The 18,603-nt window shown below is 34.3% G+C and overlaps 1 protein-coding gene across 4 annotated transcripts in view; it reads left to right on the top strand.

The window, feature by feature from the left end:
• The window catches only part of LOC133188259 (androgen-induced gene 1 protein-like), a 423,009-nt gene extending 404,791 nt beyond the window's left edge, over positions 1-18,218 (top strand). For all 4 annotated transcript variants that reach the window (XM_061323654.1, XM_061323634.1, XM_061323646.1 and 1 more), the window contains exon 7: positions 18,207-18,218. The gene's annotated coding sequence lies outside the window, so the exon portion shown is untranslated. The remainder of the gene's footprint in view (positions 1-18,206) is intronic.
• The last annotated feature ends 385 nt before the right edge of the window (positions 18,219-18,603 follow it).

Below are 18,603 nucleotides of genomic sequence, written 5' to 3'. Positions count from 1 at the left end.
TGACTGGGAGAAATTACTGGGTTACCACCATACCCATCTGAAAAGGAGACCCTACACTGTCTCTTTTTACTGCTCCGTTCAGATTGACCCCCATGTGAGAACACTACACTAGTGCTGGTACATGTAACCTGGGTGTTGCTTGGTACATTAGTCACGTAAGAGAAGACACCTGACCCAGGATTCCCTGTGGGGCTACTCAAGGGGGCCTGTTCACTGCAGTACTATGGCTATCCTCCCTAAAACTAGATTCCAGGGAGTGGCTACCTCCTGAGGACTCTGACTTCCCTACAAGAATCTGGGTCAACTTGGATAATTGGGTCTGATAATTGCTCGGTATAGCCCCAGAGCTCTGATGTTCTCCACCCCCAGTTGTCCCCATGTCAGTGGTTGTATTTATTACAGGCCTATCATTACTCCCAAGGGTGAGGGGCATATCTACTTCCCCAACTACAGTACTATTCTCACCCTCTCTAATACCTGGGGTACTAAATACTGGTGGTCTAAACGGAGTCAACAACCCGAAAAGTTGGTCTACCCTTTCAGGTTGAGAGCCACCACATGCATTAGCATCCTGCCCCTGGGCCCCTGCCAAACCACCCGACCTAGCTACCTTGCCCCCCAGGACACCCATGCCACTCATGCGTTCAGGACTCTCCTTAACTCGACCAAATAACCTTTTCTTTTCACTCATAACTCCTTTTTGGGACAACTGACAACAGATTAAAGTTTGGGTTGACCTACTGCCCTAGTGCACAAAAACATCACAATTCAACAGAAAAATCAATTCACATAACTACATATTCAAATCACTGATTTCTTGCAAATTTTATTACTTATACCTGATTCTATTCCGCCGACATAATATTAGAACATTATCAACTGCACGTGGCCAGACCTCGCGGTGTCCCCTAGGCACCGCTTCGGTCTTGTGGTGGTCTTGGAGGTACTGGGCACGAATTGCCCTGCTACCTCCAACCACGTGGTACACGACGCACCTGCCGTGACGTGTACCTATCCTCGCTCTCTTTTTCTGTTATCTGCTGCAGAGTACAGACCTGTCTCTGTCAGCTCCGTTATTATTGTATTTGTACATTTATATAGCATATAGCGGGCACTAATAAATCGCGGATTAATTTTACCATAGTTTTGTCTCTGTTCCGCCATCACAGTACTGAAGTAAGTAGTTTATAGTAGAGAAACGCTATAGTCTCATAAGACCGTCAGAAATCCTACCGGCGACGCCAATAAAGTGATTTCCCAATAGAATGAAGACTTTCAAATCACTTAAGGTAAAAAAATAATGTATTAATTACAAAAAATTGATTCGTTATCTTACAAAATGAGGCAGCTCTGACATCATGGCTTGCACCCAGCTTGGCGGGAAGAGAGAGAGAGAGAGATAAATGGGCACCCGAGCCCGATCTAAATTATAATATAAAAACAACCCCAAATACACTACACACAGGTCAAATATGAAAGCCCTGTCTTTTCTTAATCAAAAGTTATAAGCAAACAACATTTTGAAACTTCAAGGTCACGGTGTTAAAAATCATGACAATATATTTAGAAAGGCCTTGTCATAAGTAATGTACATACGTAATATGAAAGCCCTATGTTTTCTCATTCAAATTTTATGACCAATTTTGATAATGTTAAAAGTTTTGAAAAGTAGGTCAAATTTCATGGTCAAAGGTCAAAAATCATAGTATATTTGGAGAGGTTTGTCACAGGTAATGTACATGTGAAATATGAAAGCCCGATCTTTTCTCATTCAAAAGTTATGACCAAGGTTAAAGTCTTTGTGACAGACGAATGAGATTCAATGTCCCTTCGCTTTCGCGAAAGTGGGGAACAAACAATGCTATTTTTCCCGATTGCCTGGATACCTATCGTTGTTTTTATCCTAAAATATACTTGTTCATCAACTGTTTCAATTAGAAAACGCTTAATTGGTGCTTTTTAATGTTTCCTGAAAATATATTTGGGATTTGAAGATTTCCCTTTATAATATGATTAACTATAATAGTAAATAAAAAAGAAATAACCTGGATATATTCATATTACTTTGTGAATTCAGTGAAATATTTGTGAGCATTTCCAATTGTGAACTGCTGATTTTAAGAACCTGAGGATAATATATATCTGAATAATTAGAACTATATATTTTCCGGACATGTTTGTATAATGAAAGATCATTGAATTCGTCGTTATTAGAGCTAAAAATATAATGATTTCATCATCTAATATGTAATTTTTAAAAATCAGCTTTAGGTTTCAAATGAAAGTTTAATTAGATTGATTGTATGTTGTTTTACGTCCCGTTTGAGAATTTTTCACTCCATTGAGCAGTGAGGGTTCTATATCGTGCCAACGCCTACCGTGACACGGGGCCTCGGTTTTTAAGGTCTCATCCGAAAGACCCGCAACTTTCAATTCAAAGTTCCGAGCGCTTAGCGAAGGAACAGTTGCTACCTATTTTTTACCGACTTACGTCAGTCTCAGCTGTGATTTGAATTTTTTCGATCACGAAACGAGCGCTCTTCCGACTGAGTTTAATTAGAGATACGAGATTGATGTAATAAAGCAAGCACTTCATACTCCTTTTTTAAAATTCTATATTAAGGTTCCCTCCAGTCAAGTACTGTTTGCTTGTTTATTAATTTGTTGTTTAACGTCCCTCTCGAGAATTTTCACTCATATGGAGACGCCACCACTTGCGGGTGAAAAGCTGCAAATTTTGACCTATGCTCTGCAATCATTGAGCAGTGAGGGATCTTTTTTCGTGCCAGCACCTACTGCGACACGGGACTTCGGCTTATATGGTCTCATCCGAAGGACCGGTCTTCACGTCCCACAGTGGGATTCGAACCCGCGAGGTATGGATGAACTCCTTACTCCGCGACTCTAGAGCAACCGCTCTAAAACTGCGCCACGCGGGGCGACATCAAGTATTGTAATTTCCCAACAAACTACTTATTCATGATAAAGAAAAAAATACATTCTACTTTTTTACTTCCTTTTGCTGATGATGTTTGGAAGAATACATGTCTGATAAAACTTTACAATTTTTTTCCCTTCATATATTCCCATTTTTTTCAATTCTTTTTGCTGATGATTTTTGGAAGAATATATGTCTGATAATACTTGACAATTTTTTTCCTTCATACATGTATATTCCCATATTTGTCTATCAAAGAGCACTCTCTCAGGAAAAAAAAAGACTGTGTGTATTAAAAAAGACACAATATGTTCGCTTTATCAGCCAATTAACACAGCAATTGACAATAATATTGAGATTTACTGTTTTAATTTAAAACAGAACATCCATTTCTCAACTCAATTTTTTAAAATCACATTCTGTTGCCTCCTTTGGATTTTTTTTTTTTTGAGATACCCTCTAGTAAACCATCAAGTGAGGCGCCTATGAAAGAAAGCTCATCATGAATTATTAAGTCTGCGGCCGAATATCTTAGATGTGTGTGAATTTTCACATTTAATTCTTCAAATATATCTCTAGCATTTACTTCATATTTTCTACCACATTCAAGTGCAGGTATACACGTAGATTCTGAAGTAGCATATTTTTTACCAAATATTTGCGTATCAAGGCAACCATTTTCATATCGACCACTGAAATAGCAGTTGAACACAGATGATGCAGTAATGCGATCTACTCTTTGATGATGCCATACATCTGATGAGTTTAAGAAACTGTACTGTTTGAAATTTGACTGCAAGAGTTCTATCCAAATAACTTCTGAGAGCATCAAAAAACTCTTCAAATGAAGCATTTGGATTTAACGTATAATTTTTTTTCTTTTAGCAAATTCAATCACATTCTCACACACATTTTCCTCAAATTCATTCTCTGAATCAAGAACTATCAATATACTGCAAGTGCAGCCAATTTTCCTGCTTTCAAATTCTTGTATATCTATTTCTCAGTTCGATTCTTTAATTGTTCATGAGTTTGTTTTTGTTTGTTTGTTTTAACGTCCATTCGAGAATTTTTCACTTATAATGAGACGCCACCTCTTGCGGAGAGCTGCACAAGAACTGTACTCAGTACCCACAGCCCTTGAGCAGTGAGGGATCTTTCTCGTACCAGCATGCACTGCGACACGGGACTTCGGTTCATACGGTCTCATCCGAAGGACCGGTCTCCACGTCCAATTGTTCATTAGTACATGTACCATCACCATTACAAAAAATATGTAGTACTGATATTGATTGCATGTATGTCAAAACGTGCTCCTGTTATTCATGCAGTGACTCTTTCTTCTAAACAACTTTTGTAATTATTATGTATTCTTACTTGTGTTAATAAATAATTGTAGATTTTTGAATGTGTAAATTGTTTAATACCTTTTCTAAAGCTTTATAATTTTTAAAAGTATCATTATATCTAAAAGAACTGCTGTTCCTGTGTTTTCATCAACAGGCAAGTTTGGAAATGTTTCCATCTGCTACAGTCAAAACAATAAAATCATTGAGTACAATTCAACCCGGAAGTCTGAGAAAACATTCGAAATTCTAGCTCAAAATTAATTTTCAATCCATCTAAGCTATTCTCATAAGCAGTGTGTTAATGACTGATTCAGAAGGCAAATGATATCACTTTACATGCATGTCTACAATATTTTTGAAATAAAACAAAAAAATTCCTATTTAATGTTTTTTAAATCGAGTGAATGTACTAGTATAGAAAATGTCTTTCAGGGGACAACCTTTAGATTTAAAAAACCAGAAGTCTCTGACGAGACTGTGGCTCTACTGGTTTGTACTTAATTATAACAATGGAAGATGGACTTGAAACTTAGCAACAGCAATACATAGAATAATGATTCTTGGTGTAGTCTCTTTTTGTTTTATTGAGATTTTTGTATTATTAAGATTTATTGCAATCAGACTAAATCTGTAGGAGGAGTAGCCTTTTAAAGGAATTTTACAGAAATTTCTATTTTAGTAATCATGGCAACATCATTCAACAAAATCGAAAAACAATAAAGACTATTTTGTATCTTAGTGTAGTTATACTGAAATTAGATTAAAACTGTATGAGGAGTATAGTATTTTGAAAGTATTTCAAGGAAATTTCTGTTTGTAACAATGGCAACACCGTTCATCAAAATAAAAAAAAAACGATTTACAGAGTTATGTATCTTAGTGTAGTCTGCTTGTGTGCCAAGTTATACAGAAATCAGACCAAAACTGTAGGAGGAGAAGGGTTTTGAAAGAGTTTCACAGAAATTTCTATTTTTAGTAACCATGGCAACACCGTTCATCGAAATCAAAAAATTATATATAGAATTATGTATCATAGCCTAATCTACTATATTGAAAATCAGATCAAAACTGTAGGATGAGTAGCGTTCTGAAAGTATTTCAAACAAATTTCTGTTTTTAGTAACAATGGCAACACCGTTCATAGAAATCAAAAACTGATATACAGAATTAATATAGTCTACTTGTGTGCTAAGTTATATCGAAATCAGACCAAAACTGTAGGAGGAGTAGCGTTTTCAAAGTACTTCCCAGAAATCCCTATTTTTAGTAACCATGGCAACACCGTTCATCGAAATCAAAAACCGATAAACAGAATTATGTATCTTAGTGTAGTCTACTTGTGTGCCAAGTTATATTGAAATCAGACTAAAACTGCAGATGGAGTAGCATTTTGAAAAATTGTTTACAGACAGACGGACACCTTACTATTGCATAAGCTCTTCTGATTTCTGACCAGTAGAGCTAAAAAAAAAAGGGGGGGGGATTAATTTTGGTGAATCAGTGATTTTTTTTTATTTCATGTGTATCAGGAAAGGAGAAAAACGCGACGGACCTGACCGGGATTTTAACCCGGACTCCCTGAACCTCCAGTCAAGTGCTCAACCAAGTGAGCTATTTGGCCACCGGCGATCGAACCCGTTTGACCACCACACTACTTAAATGTCTTCACCCCCGAGGCACCAACCCAGGCTCTTCCGTGGCAGATTTTTTCGCCTGTCATGATCACTTCCAAGGCATGACACGGCACCAAATTAGGAAAGGAGAAAATTGCGACGGACCAAACCGGGATTCAAACCGCCCCCTGAATCTCCAGTCAGATGCTCTATCAACCGAACTACATGTATCTGACATGTATCTGACCACCGGCGATCGAACCTGTGTGAGCGCCACATTCCACAAATGCCTTTGCAGTACAGATTATTTATTTCTACGATGACCAGAAAGATTATAGTTTTATTTTCTTGTTTGACCAAAAGGGGGTGCTGGTGGCTACTCAAACTCAAAAACTCCCTTTCATGCACTTAAATTGCTAGCCAAAGGTCTGATTCACTTAGATGTACTAGCAAATCGGACACAGAAAGGCTTGTCACAAGTCATTGTAATGTAAATATTTTCTTGGCATTGGAAAGCAGATTGTTTATATTTTCAAGTACAGATCTAATTAGTTATTTCCAAAATTTGATATTTACATGTATCATTTAATATTTGGAAATTGAAAAAAATAGTGGTATTCTGGATCAATCATCAACACGTGTGTACGATAATAGCTTAGGTGGATTAAAGTTAACTTTGAACAATGTTTTCTAAGATTCCGCTTCGAATCGTTGCCCGCCCATTTCAAATGTTTAGTTTGCCAGATGAGTTTATATTTGGTACATAGTACATATGCAACACATATGCACTCTCCTGCGAGAACTTGCATTCTGTTGGGTTATTACATTTTGTAAGGGTCAGCTGTCTTGTCGTTCATCTGGAGTACAGAAACTCCTGATATAGCAGAGACTGGAATCGAGTTTGGATGTGGTTACTTACTGATGTGGCCATTTGAATGTAGACGGTATGTAACTTTTTAAGTTTTTCACTTGTCCACAGGCAATATTACATGGATTTAAAGGTCATAGGAAACAATTCTTAACACTAGGATTTCACTTTTTAAACCTAAAGTTATATATGAAAGAATGTTAAATTACGAGTAGTAATATTTTTTGGCCTTTGTTCTACCGAAAAATAAAGGTGAAAACTTTTCCACTTGTTACTTTTCTTACCCGCTTATCGTTCTTGATTTTGTGGTTTTATGACGTCACAAGAGCCCACTGATGTAAACAGAGCATTAGACTAATGTATTTCCACTATATTTTTATCTAGTTAATTTAAGCTATTTTTGTAAATATAAATGTATCTATGTTTTCAGGTGAGTTATCTGATTTCGTAGTTCAGTCAATTCAGTTTGAACGAGTCGTTAATAAGGCACGGCGACTCAAAACGGGGGCTTTTTATCGGAGGATGATGCTGATGGATATCCTATATAAAATTATGCTTAAATTAAGCTACAACTTCGATTACTTACTCTGCATCAAACCTTTAGAAACAAAAAAATATTTCCCTGTTTAATACACATATACGACATTCCTGTGGGACGTGGAGACCGGTCCTTCGGATGAGACCGTATAAACCGAGGTCCCGTGTCGCAGTAGGTGCTGGCACGAAAAAGATCCCTCACTGCTTAATGGCCGTAAGTGCCGAGTATAGGACAAAATTTGCAGCTCTCCACCGGCAAGTGGTGGCGTACGTCTCCACATGAGTGAAAAATTCTCTAGAGGGACGTTAAACAACATACAAACAAACAAACAAACATATACGATATTCCAAAAGGATTCCATCGTCATTAAAAAAAGTTAATAAGTCGTTTTTTATTCCAAGAAAAATCGCATAATGCAACATAAAATAGAATAATTTATTAAAAGTGACCTTTTATGATATGAATAAAAATTTTGATTAAGCCTATAATATTCTGTTAAGAAAGAATATGACACTTATATGGGGAATATCTCTAATGTGATTCCCCAAAATAAACACGGGGCCGGTGGTATTGAAGTCCATGATAAGCGTGAACCACTGAAAATGTCAACGTCTTTGAAGTTTCGTATTCCCCGATCCGAAACACACATATTGCTGTAAAAACGATATATATATATATATATATATATATATATATATATATATATATATATATATATATATATGTATATATATATATATATATTTATATATATAAAAAGAAGAAATGTTGAGCCCAGAGCAGATGAGATTGTTACGATGCCGATACTTTGTGCAGACACGGTTTGACTCTAAAATATCGAATTTTGAAATAATCGGTATGTATAGTAGTGAACAGTACAGTCCGTGATCAGTTTGAAAATCCATCCATCATTTGCGACACTACAATTTCAATATTAATGTTCTTTTTAACAGATGCTAAAACTTTCGAAATTATATCCTTTACAAAAAAAAAAAAAAAAAAAAAAAAAAAAAAAAAAAACATAAATATAATGCACACTGGAAAAATAAACAGGTTTGTATACGATGATAAGTACTGATCTATGATAATGATTTTGGTAGAATCCTTATTCTTCATAGATATATTTCCACATGTTAGAGCTGCTTTTTTTTTTAAACGTCGTTTGTACTAACTCCCATATATATATACAAGTTTACGTAAAGTTCTTGCCAGAGTTGTTTTTAACCCATCTGCAGTGTGTTTAAAAACGACACGATTATTTCAAGAACTTTCAATTACAAAATGAAAGAAATAAGAAATAACAAGGGGGATGGGAGGGGGGCGCCAGAGATCGGGTATTGGTGGTGATGTTGTACATGAGTAAGTGAATATTAAGACAGTGTCAAATGATAAGAATTGATTTAATTATATAAAACAGTATCACAAGAAATTTTTTTCTTGTTTTTTTTTTTTAAAGTCATATGATACTTAACGCAGCAGGTACGTATTGTTTGTCAAAAAAAGTGTCATACTGACAGTGTTGGACTCTGTGTGAAAGTAAAACTAGGTTGTAAATAAATGATTTCATAAAAACAACTGCCCTGGTTATGAAAAAAGAATTCATTCTCACTCTCCCTTCTTTCTCTCTCTCGATTGCTTTATTTTTCTCTCAATAGATCGAAGTGTCAAACGATGAAAATGATCACATTTTGATTGATAAAACATGCAAACATCTTGCAAATATGCAATGGAATTTTTAAAAAGAAATACTTGCTTGTTTGAAGATCGTATATTTATACTAGGTTTTAGCCATGATTATGATATCTTTAAAAATTAAGCTGTAAAATGACATGATAGTTTGTAAACAATGCATAGCTTTGAACAGCGATTGGGCCTTACTGACGTCATATGCTAAGGGAGATAAGCAACGTTAGTCAAAGTGAATTTTCACGACTGAGTAATTTTGATCGACTGTGCTGTAGCTATCTTGCGTTAAAAATCCAAAAAACAACTTCAGTCTTATTTTACAAGCTCATATGAACTTATTCCCGTATGTAACTCAATATGTTCAGGTAATTGTCTCCTATGACCTTTAAATACTAATGGACATCATACGCCTCGAATAAACGGTTACCGTATTTCATCTAAACAATCATCTCATGTAATAATTTAGATGGGGATACTTTACGACTTTGACAGTTCTACGTTTCAACAGCTCTGGTCTGCACATTCATTTTGGCTGAAAATTTAATTTAACCGCTTCACGAGCTAATCTAACAACTCATATTTTCGATATCCTGATACGCGCAAACCACGTTCTGCAAAAAAAATTCTTAAAATCAGGCGTTAAAAGATTTTTTGCAGAAGAAATTAATCGTCTTCAGACCTTACTGTCAGATTTGTTTACAAAAGTTGCACAGGTTACGCATCATTTAAAAGATATTTCCCGATATTCGCTTTTGCTAAGCTATGACGTCTCGACCGCTCAATTTGACGTCACAGCGTATGACACAGCGTTACAAAAAGACAGAGGTAAAGGGAAAAATCAAAGAAAATGTAATAAATAGAAAGTTCAATATCTTGTAGTTGAATAAGGAATTTATTTCACTCGTGAGACTGGATTTTTTTTAATGTTTGTACTCGCACTTCGCGATCGTAATACAGCCTAAAATTGTCCCACTTGTGAAATAAATTCCATATCCAACTACAAAACATTATGTATTACAAGCATTGTTACAACGCGAAATGTAATAAGTATTTTTTTTATATTTCGCGTTATTACATTCTGCGTTGATCTCGACGCAAAATGTATTAACGCAAAATGTAATAATCCCAGTTTATTACATTTTGCATTGTTATTACTTTTGGCATTGTAACAAAGCATTCTTAGTGAAGAGAAGATTTTTAGATTTCCTCAACAACAGCTTGATACAATTTACTAGCTTGTTTATTGTAGAATAAATATTGTGAAAATATTGTTTAAAAGTCAAGGCCACAGTTGTTGTCGGTATCTATATAATCATTTGTCAGGGAAGACATATGAAACTTAAGGCAAAATTTGATGGCCATAAAGTTTCTAGATCTGATTACTTCTATTTAATGTCTTGCCGTAAACCAACAACATGTATCTTGAACTTTAATTGAAATTAACTTAAAAGTTTCAAGGTATGAAACGTTCATTTTTCTTTAAATATGCAAAACACTTCCTTTAACGAAATAAAGATACAGATTTTGAAAACTTAAAAGTCTTCTGATAAAATAAATTAACATTTTCCATATTTGAAGAAAAATATTAGCTTTCTGATAATCTACAAAAAATATGAGCATTGGCTACATTTTTTTTTTCAAATAAAATAATAGTACAAATGCTTTGCATGTGTAGCATTTCAAAAGCTTAGAAAAGTTTAAATATCTGTTAAGTTGCACTTTCGTTGATATGATAATTTGAATACTAACAATCTAATTATATGAATATTAACCACAAAAGAGCCTTTTAAAATTAAATTAATAAGTTGTATTTTAAAAGATGTTTTCCCTATAATTTTAATCACTGACTTCTAACCTTTTCTTTCAGGGAGAAGTATTGAAGACAAGTGATTTTGGACTGCGTGATGATACCAGCAGATAAATTGGACAGGTTGGTGGCCCTGTAGTTCTTGAGAAGATTTAAAAAGATTCTCCTTTTCAAATTTTGATTCCTTTCATTGCCTCCTAAGTATCGTTTGGCGACTTGTTGAAGAAACTTGATCCTCTCAACATGAAGATGCTTGCAAATAAATTTATTAAATAGTGGTCTTGTTTTTCTTGAGAAAAGGATTTTTGAAGAGTTCCACATTACATTTCTATGCAAAATTTGGATCCCTTCTGTGGCACCATTTTTAATCTAGGCGTAAATGATTATGCAAGCATTTTCTTTTTCTTTGTTATTTCGTTGACAAACTTTCGACCTCTAAATCCTAGCATTTGGAGTCATGGATTATTTTTACACTACATGAGGATATTTGCTCCTAAATTTGTCCATTCTGTAGCCTTTTTTTCTCTACGACTTAAAACTATTTTCCTTAACTTTTCTATGAAAACTTTGGACCCACTTTGTACGCTCCTCAGTGCCATGGTACATGTATGAATGATCTTGAATTTACTCGATATCAGAATTCTTGAAGATAAAATAGACAGTTTGTAGTCTTGTTCTAAAAAAGGATAATACGCATAATAAGCCTTGTAGTTTTTTTTAAAAGATAAAATTGGATCTAGTATGTAACACAAGATTCCTTGCTTATATATTTGACAGCCTTTGGATTTTTCTACCGTCATGGCCGGGGCATATGATAGTGTTTGTCATAATTATCCATGTTCAGTCCTTCTGTTCTTCCGTCACACTTTGCGTTTGGCTCAAAAAAACTATTCAAGATATTTTTATCAAACTTCATTTGCTGATATATATTGATGGGGGTTATTCAACTGCATCAACATTTCTTGACCTTCCCTTTGATCTCACTTTTCTTTAATTAGTGTTTATGTCAGTTTAAAAGAAACTATTCAAGATATTTCTATCAAACTTTATATGCTGATACAAACTAATGAGAGCTATTTAACTTCATCAACATTTTTTTACCTTGACCTTTCCTTTGACCTTGACTTCATTTTTCTTAAATTTGTGTTCAGCTAAGTTTCAAAGAAATTCTTCAGATCAAACTTTATATGCTGATATATATTGATAAAAGATATTTCACTGCTTCAACATTTTTGACCTTGATCTTACTTTCTTAAATTAGTAATTATGTCAATTTCAAAGAAACTTAAGATATTTTATCGAGCCTTATATGCCTCTGCATATTGATGGAACTGTTCACCTGCATGGACATTTTTTACCTTTCATGTGACCTTGACCTTACCTTTCTTATAATAGTTTTGAGCTCAGTTTCAAAGAAACTGTTCAGTATTTTGATAATCAAAATAATATGCCGATACATATTGGTGAGAGCTATTCAACTGCATCAACATTTTGACCTTTCCTTTGACTTTGACTTCAAATTTGTGTTAAGCTAAATTTCAAAGAAACTATTCAAACTTCATATGCTTAATATACATATTGATGAGGGCTATTCAATCGCATCAACAATTTTGAAATTGAGCTTTCCTTTGACCTTACTTTTCTTAAATTTATCTTTAAAGCTCAGTTTAAAGAAACTAAAGATTCAAGATATTTTTATGTAGGCTTACGCATTGATACATTTGGTGAGAATTTATCAACTGTGTCCAGTTGTTTCTACCTTGACCTTCCCAATGATCTTCGACTTTACTTTTTATTTTGTAAAAAACTCAGTTTTAAAGAAACTATTCCAGATATTTTCATGAAACTTCATACACTAATAAAAATTTTCACGTTGCATTATTAATGAACCTTCGGGGGGGGGGGGGGGGGGTGTTCTTGTCCTACGGACATATATATCTAGTTTTGAGAAGATATTTAAACTATATACAGTACAGTTAATCCTTCCCGCGATACACCCTTGCGGTTAGTTCATCGCGGTCCTAGCTGCAACCATGTATACACCGCGGCGGTGTGACTTATTGTTGATCGGCTAAATGGAATTTTTTTTTACCTGTACGGCCATATAAATTACTACTTTTTTTTATCATCTTAAAAATATAAAAGATCTTAGTATGATTTACGCTATTTTGAAAAGTTGAAATTTCTATATACTGAATAATGTTCCATTGGACTTTCGAGATTGGATATTCGTTATCTTCATATTTCATGATTTACATAAAATTTTAAGATTTTTTTTTTCAATAGTAATCAGAAGTACGTTTATGATCACTATGTTGAATACAAACTTATCAATAAATTAACCTACTTAAATAAAATAAAGTTAACATTTGTTGCAATAACATGTATTCCATATCATAAAGTTAACTACGTTGCAGTTATTCCATATCATATAAATTTTTTTAGGTCACCTGAGTCACTCAGGTGACCTATTGCTATCCGTTTTTGTCCGTCGGCGTGCGATGTGCTTTAACATTTGAACATTTTTAGCTTCTTCTCTGAAACCGCTCAACCAATTTCAACCAAATTTGGCATATAGCATTTATGGGTAAAGGGGAACGAAAATTGTGAATTTCATGGTCCCTGCCCCCCTGGGGCCTGAGGGGTGGGGCTAAAACCACCAAAATTAATGCAATCTTTAAAAATCTTCTTCTTTACTACTGGACATCAAGCAGTCAAACTGTTGGAATCATTGTAATGAGCACTGAGTCCTCTACCAAAATTGTGAAATTCATGGCCCCAGGGTCAGGGGTTCTGGTGCTAGGGCGGGGCTATATAGATCATATAGTGAAAGTGCATTATTTCTTTGAAAATCTTCTTCTCTGCTCCTGGGTATTAAATAAACTAACTAAGTATATAGTTATGATGAGTAAGAGTGCCTCTTCCAAAATTGTGAAATTCATGGCCCCAGGGTCTGCGATTCTGGTGTTAGGGCGGGGCTCTATTGATTATAAAGTGAAAATGCATTAATTCTTTGAAAATCTTCTTCTCTGCTCCTGGGTATTAAATAAACTAACTAAGTATATAGTTATGATGAGTAAGAGTGCCTCTTCCAAAATAGTGAAATTCATGGCCCCAGGGGCAGGGGTTCTGGTGTTAGGGCAGGGCTCTATTGATTATAAAGTGAAAATGCATTTATTCTTTGAAAATCTTCTTCTCTGCTCCTGGGTATTAAATTCAGTAACTAAGTACATAGTTATGATGAGCAAGAGTGCCCCTTTCAAAATTATGAATTTCATGGCCCCATGGGCAGGGGTTCTGGTGTTAGGGCGGGGCTCTATTGATTATATAGTGAAAATGCATTAATTCATTGAAAATCTTCTCCTCTGCTCCTGGGTATTAGATAAACTAACTAGGTACATAGTTATGATGAGCAAGAGTGCCCCTTTCAAAATTGTGAATTTCATGGCCCCAGGGGCAGGGGTTCTGGTGTTAGGGCGGGGCTCTATTGATTATATAGTGAAAATGCATTAATTCATTGAAAATCTTCTCCTCTGCTCCTGGGTATTAGATAAACTAACTAGGTACATAGTTATGATGAGCAAGAGTGCCTCTTCCATAATTGTGAATTTCATGGCCCCTGGGTCAGGGGTTCTGGTGTTAGGGTGGGGCTCTATTGATTATATAGTGAAAATGCATTAATTCTTTGAATATCTTCTTCTCTACTCCTGGGTATTATTGAAACACATTAAATACATAGTTATGCTAATCAAGGATGCCTCTTCCAAAATTGTGAAATTCGTGGCCCCTGGATCAGGGGTTCTGGTGTTAGGGCTGGGCTCTATTGATTATAAAGTGAAAATGTTTTAATTCTTTAAAAATCTTTTTCTCTGCTCCTGGGTATTATTTAAACAAACTAAGTACATTGTTATGATAAGCAAGGATGTCTCTTCCAAAATTGGGAAATTCATGGCCCCGGGGACAGGAGTTCTGGTGCTAGGGCGGGGCTATATAGATCCTATAGTCAAGGTGAATTATTTCTTTGAAAATCTTCTTCTCTGCCCCTGGGTATTGTTTATACAGACTAAGTACATTGTTATGATATGCAAGGATGCCTCTTCCAAAATTGTGAATTTTATGACCCCAGGTTTAAGGGTTCTGGTGAAGGGGGGGGGGGGTGGCTTCTATTGATTATTAAGTGAAAAAGCAAAATTTCTTTGAAAATATTCTTTTCTGCTTCTGGTTAAAAAAGCAAAGAAGCTAAGTGTATAGTTATGATGAGCAAGAGTGCTTCTTTCAAAGTAGTGAATTTTCATGACCCCTGGGTCAGAGGTGCTGGTGTGAGGGTGGGGCTCTTGATAATATAGTGAAAATGCATTAATTCTATTAAATAATCCTGTTTGGTCCCAGGGTCAGAAGCTCTGGTGTTTCGGGGGGGGGGGGGGGGGCTCTATTGATTATATAGTGAATCTGTAGTAAAAATGCATTATTTCTTTAAAAATCTTCTCCGCACCTGGGCATATCTGAGGTAAATAGAGTAAAAATTTTTATAAGGAAGGGAATTTTTATCAGATTTTTTAACATCTGGACCATTTGGTCAAGTGTTCTGGTCCTGGCCAGGGCTCTATTAGTTTGTATTCTACTGAGAGGAGTTATTCCCCTTTGCCATTTACTTTTGATAATTAATCACTGTAAATAATGTACTTGAAAGGTAAATAGAATAAGAGAATTATGCAAAAACTTTTATTATATAATACAAAAAGTACTTTCATTGTTTTAATGATCAGATAGACTTGTAAGTAGTAGATAAATAAAAATGAGACAAAAATAACTTGTCTTATTAAATGTTCATCAAAGACCAAGAGAGGCCAATGTAAGAGATTTCATCAAGGGATTAAAATAGTACAAAAGCATTGATGATTTGTTAATATACCGTATGGTGATAGTGATAAATGGGAACAGATTAGAACCTAATTTATGAACTGTTAATGAATATTAAGACCAATTATTTTGTTGATCATGATCACCCTATTTTTTTTTTCTTTTGGGCAACAAAGCTTCACCTTTCAGTTCATATTATACTCTATGCATCCTTTAAATTATTGTATCATACTCAGGTGACCGTTAAGGCCCTTGGGCCTCTTGTTAAAAAATCCAATACATACATGATTTGATAACGATTTGGAAAAGACCAATATTCTTAATATTTAGGGACGCCACGAATCAGAAAATTTTCGAATCGATTTGGTTCAAAGAAAAACCTCGGTTTTTGAATAATTTCGATTCGATTATAAGAAAAAGAGCCTTAAAAGTTTTTTATTTTTGCATAAAATCTGTAATGTTTGATAATACAAAATAAATAATGATTCATACTTTAATTAGATTTATTAATGTATGTATTTATGGAATGTAAAGCCAAAAAACCAAAGGAAATACCTAATGTTCTAATTACAAAGAATGACCCAAAAATCAAATGTCTGAAATCCAAATTATTAAAATACTGGTCAATGGTTTCAACAGAGAAAACATGCAAACAAATCTTTCAAACAAACCAATGATTGCATATGCTAAACATAAAAGTATTGGTGATTTGCCTACAAAATCTGTTTTACTACAATAGAATTTACGGTTGGATCCCTGATATAATTTAAAGTTTTGATCATTCAGCAATACGATATCAAACCGCCGAAACACATTGCTGTTTCCCCCACTTAAATACACAATGGTGATATATTTTCATCAATACTTTGTTGTCTCCATTTTTCCTAGGGTAACGGCAGGTACCCTATGAAAAAAGGTGAAGATAACGAACAGTTATCGATCTCAACAATTCTATAAACAATACAAATCTGTGTACAGGGCATAAAACACGGACCCCTGGAAATTCCAGCGGTGGGATCAGGTGTCTAGGAGGAGTAAGCATCTCCTCCTGATCGGTCACACCCGCCATGACCATATTTATTGATCAGGTAGACAGAATATTCCTTCGTCAAATTCAGAATAAAAACAAAGGTCTAATAACTGGTATGAAACATAGCGGAATATTACTTCATAAATAAGGAAAGTTGACGATGGAAAAGCTGAAGTCATTTCGTTTGTTATACAGTTTAATTGTTAGTTGGTCCTTATGTTATAGTCAGTGAAACATTCAAATATGAAACAGATATGGTAGACTCTGTAGTGTCCTTTACTTCACGTTCACTCGGATATATCGAGTCGACATATGAATGATAGTAACTATTGTTAATTGATAATACGTCGTCGATATAAACGTCGAGTTGAAGGCAACAGCGATTGTTTTCTTCTCATGTAGAAGTTTTTGAATAAATTAATAAATTCAATGTCAAAAATGAAATAGATAAGATCAATATTTACACTTTAATTTTATAAAATATAAATTTCTCGAAAATAAATAATCTTTAATAAGTAAAGCTCCTATGATCCATCTAATAATAAAAGCATTTAAAAACACTTGAAAGAAAATTTTGTACATCAAGTCAAAACTACCTCTCTCAATGATCATTCCTTGTATTTTGATTTAGATTAAGGAAACTCTTTATAAAACAGACGCAAAATTCCTTAACAAAAAAGAGTAATAGAGAAATTTGGAAAGAAATTCGATCATCTCTCTGCAAATCTCAAGCAAGAACTTGTGTTCATTACTTACATTTTTTTAAAAAACTGATTACAATTAATAATTGCCATACAGTGCACTGTACATGAATAATTAATTTTTAGCATTTTTTACGGTAAGAAAACCACTCAGAACTCCCATCGTAGAATTATTAATGATAATTACTGTGTTTAACCACTACAAGAATTTTGAATTCATTCTTTTTCTCTACGTGACACTTATTCTTTATAATTTTGAATATTTTTTTACCTTATACACACTGCAAATGTAAGGAAAGTTTTCTGTCGAAATTTCAAAACTTTTTTTTATTTACGCAGAGGCATAAATGGGTTGAAGGAAGATTTTGTTGGAATACCACTACAATTATAGTTCTGAAAGTTTAAAAAGTGTACACCTTATTATAAATTATATGGAGAACTTGTTTACAGAACCCTATACTTTAGATCCATAATAAAGAATTTGGTCAGACATAGTAGCTAATAGGCAATAATATATCTAGTGGTAAACATGTTTATCTTGCATTGCATAAACATTTCTTACCTGTTTTTAGAGTTTTTGCCAATCAAAATTTATTTTTCTAGATAAAAGTATTCAAAGATATTGAACTTCTCGCACAACTGTTAATAGCTCATTATTGTAATTAGACTGAGTACCTTTGCTCTTTTTATTCTTTGGAATAAATTGGTTATGCTGTATTGAAGGTCAGTTTTGATATATTAATTTTATTATCATGCTATGTTTCAGTGTTACCATGTGGTATCGACAAACAAGTTATTTACTTGGTAGCATGTTGATATGTAGGAAAATCACGCTACCTCCAACTTATTGCATCAACTTGAAAATTATTTTGATCAACCTGTAGGCCAAGGATAATTCTGCCCATATTCAATATACTTTATAGTTTTATTGTAGCAGAATTGTGAAAATTAAGAACTAAAATAAAGCTACACGTAATAATATGGAAATGAAGTAAGTACACCAAATTAGGAAGAAAAGCACGAGATAAATCGGGATCCTGCATTTCACATTCACATGTTATGCGTAATATTCTTTTTCAACATTTTTGATTTACACACTTTAACAATACAGTGCACATTCAAATTTCAGGGGAAAAAAACCTGTGATATATTCCAATTATTTTTTATATAAAAGTTTGCCATGTTTTACTCCAAAAGTTATTAAATATCTTGG

Source organism: Saccostrea echinata, unplaced genomic scaffold (genome assembly GCF_033153115.1).
Source record: "Saccostrea echinata isolate AGI-Se365-2 ecotype Australia unplaced genomic scaffold, CSIRO_AGI_Sech_v1 ptg000001l, whole genome shotgun sequence".
Taxonomy (NCBI): domain Eukaryota; kingdom Metazoa; phylum Mollusca; class Bivalvia; order Ostreida; family Ostreidae; genus Saccostrea; species Saccostrea echinata.
Note: the sequence above shows the minus strand (reverse complement) of the source record. Positions and strands in the feature narration are given on the sequence as shown.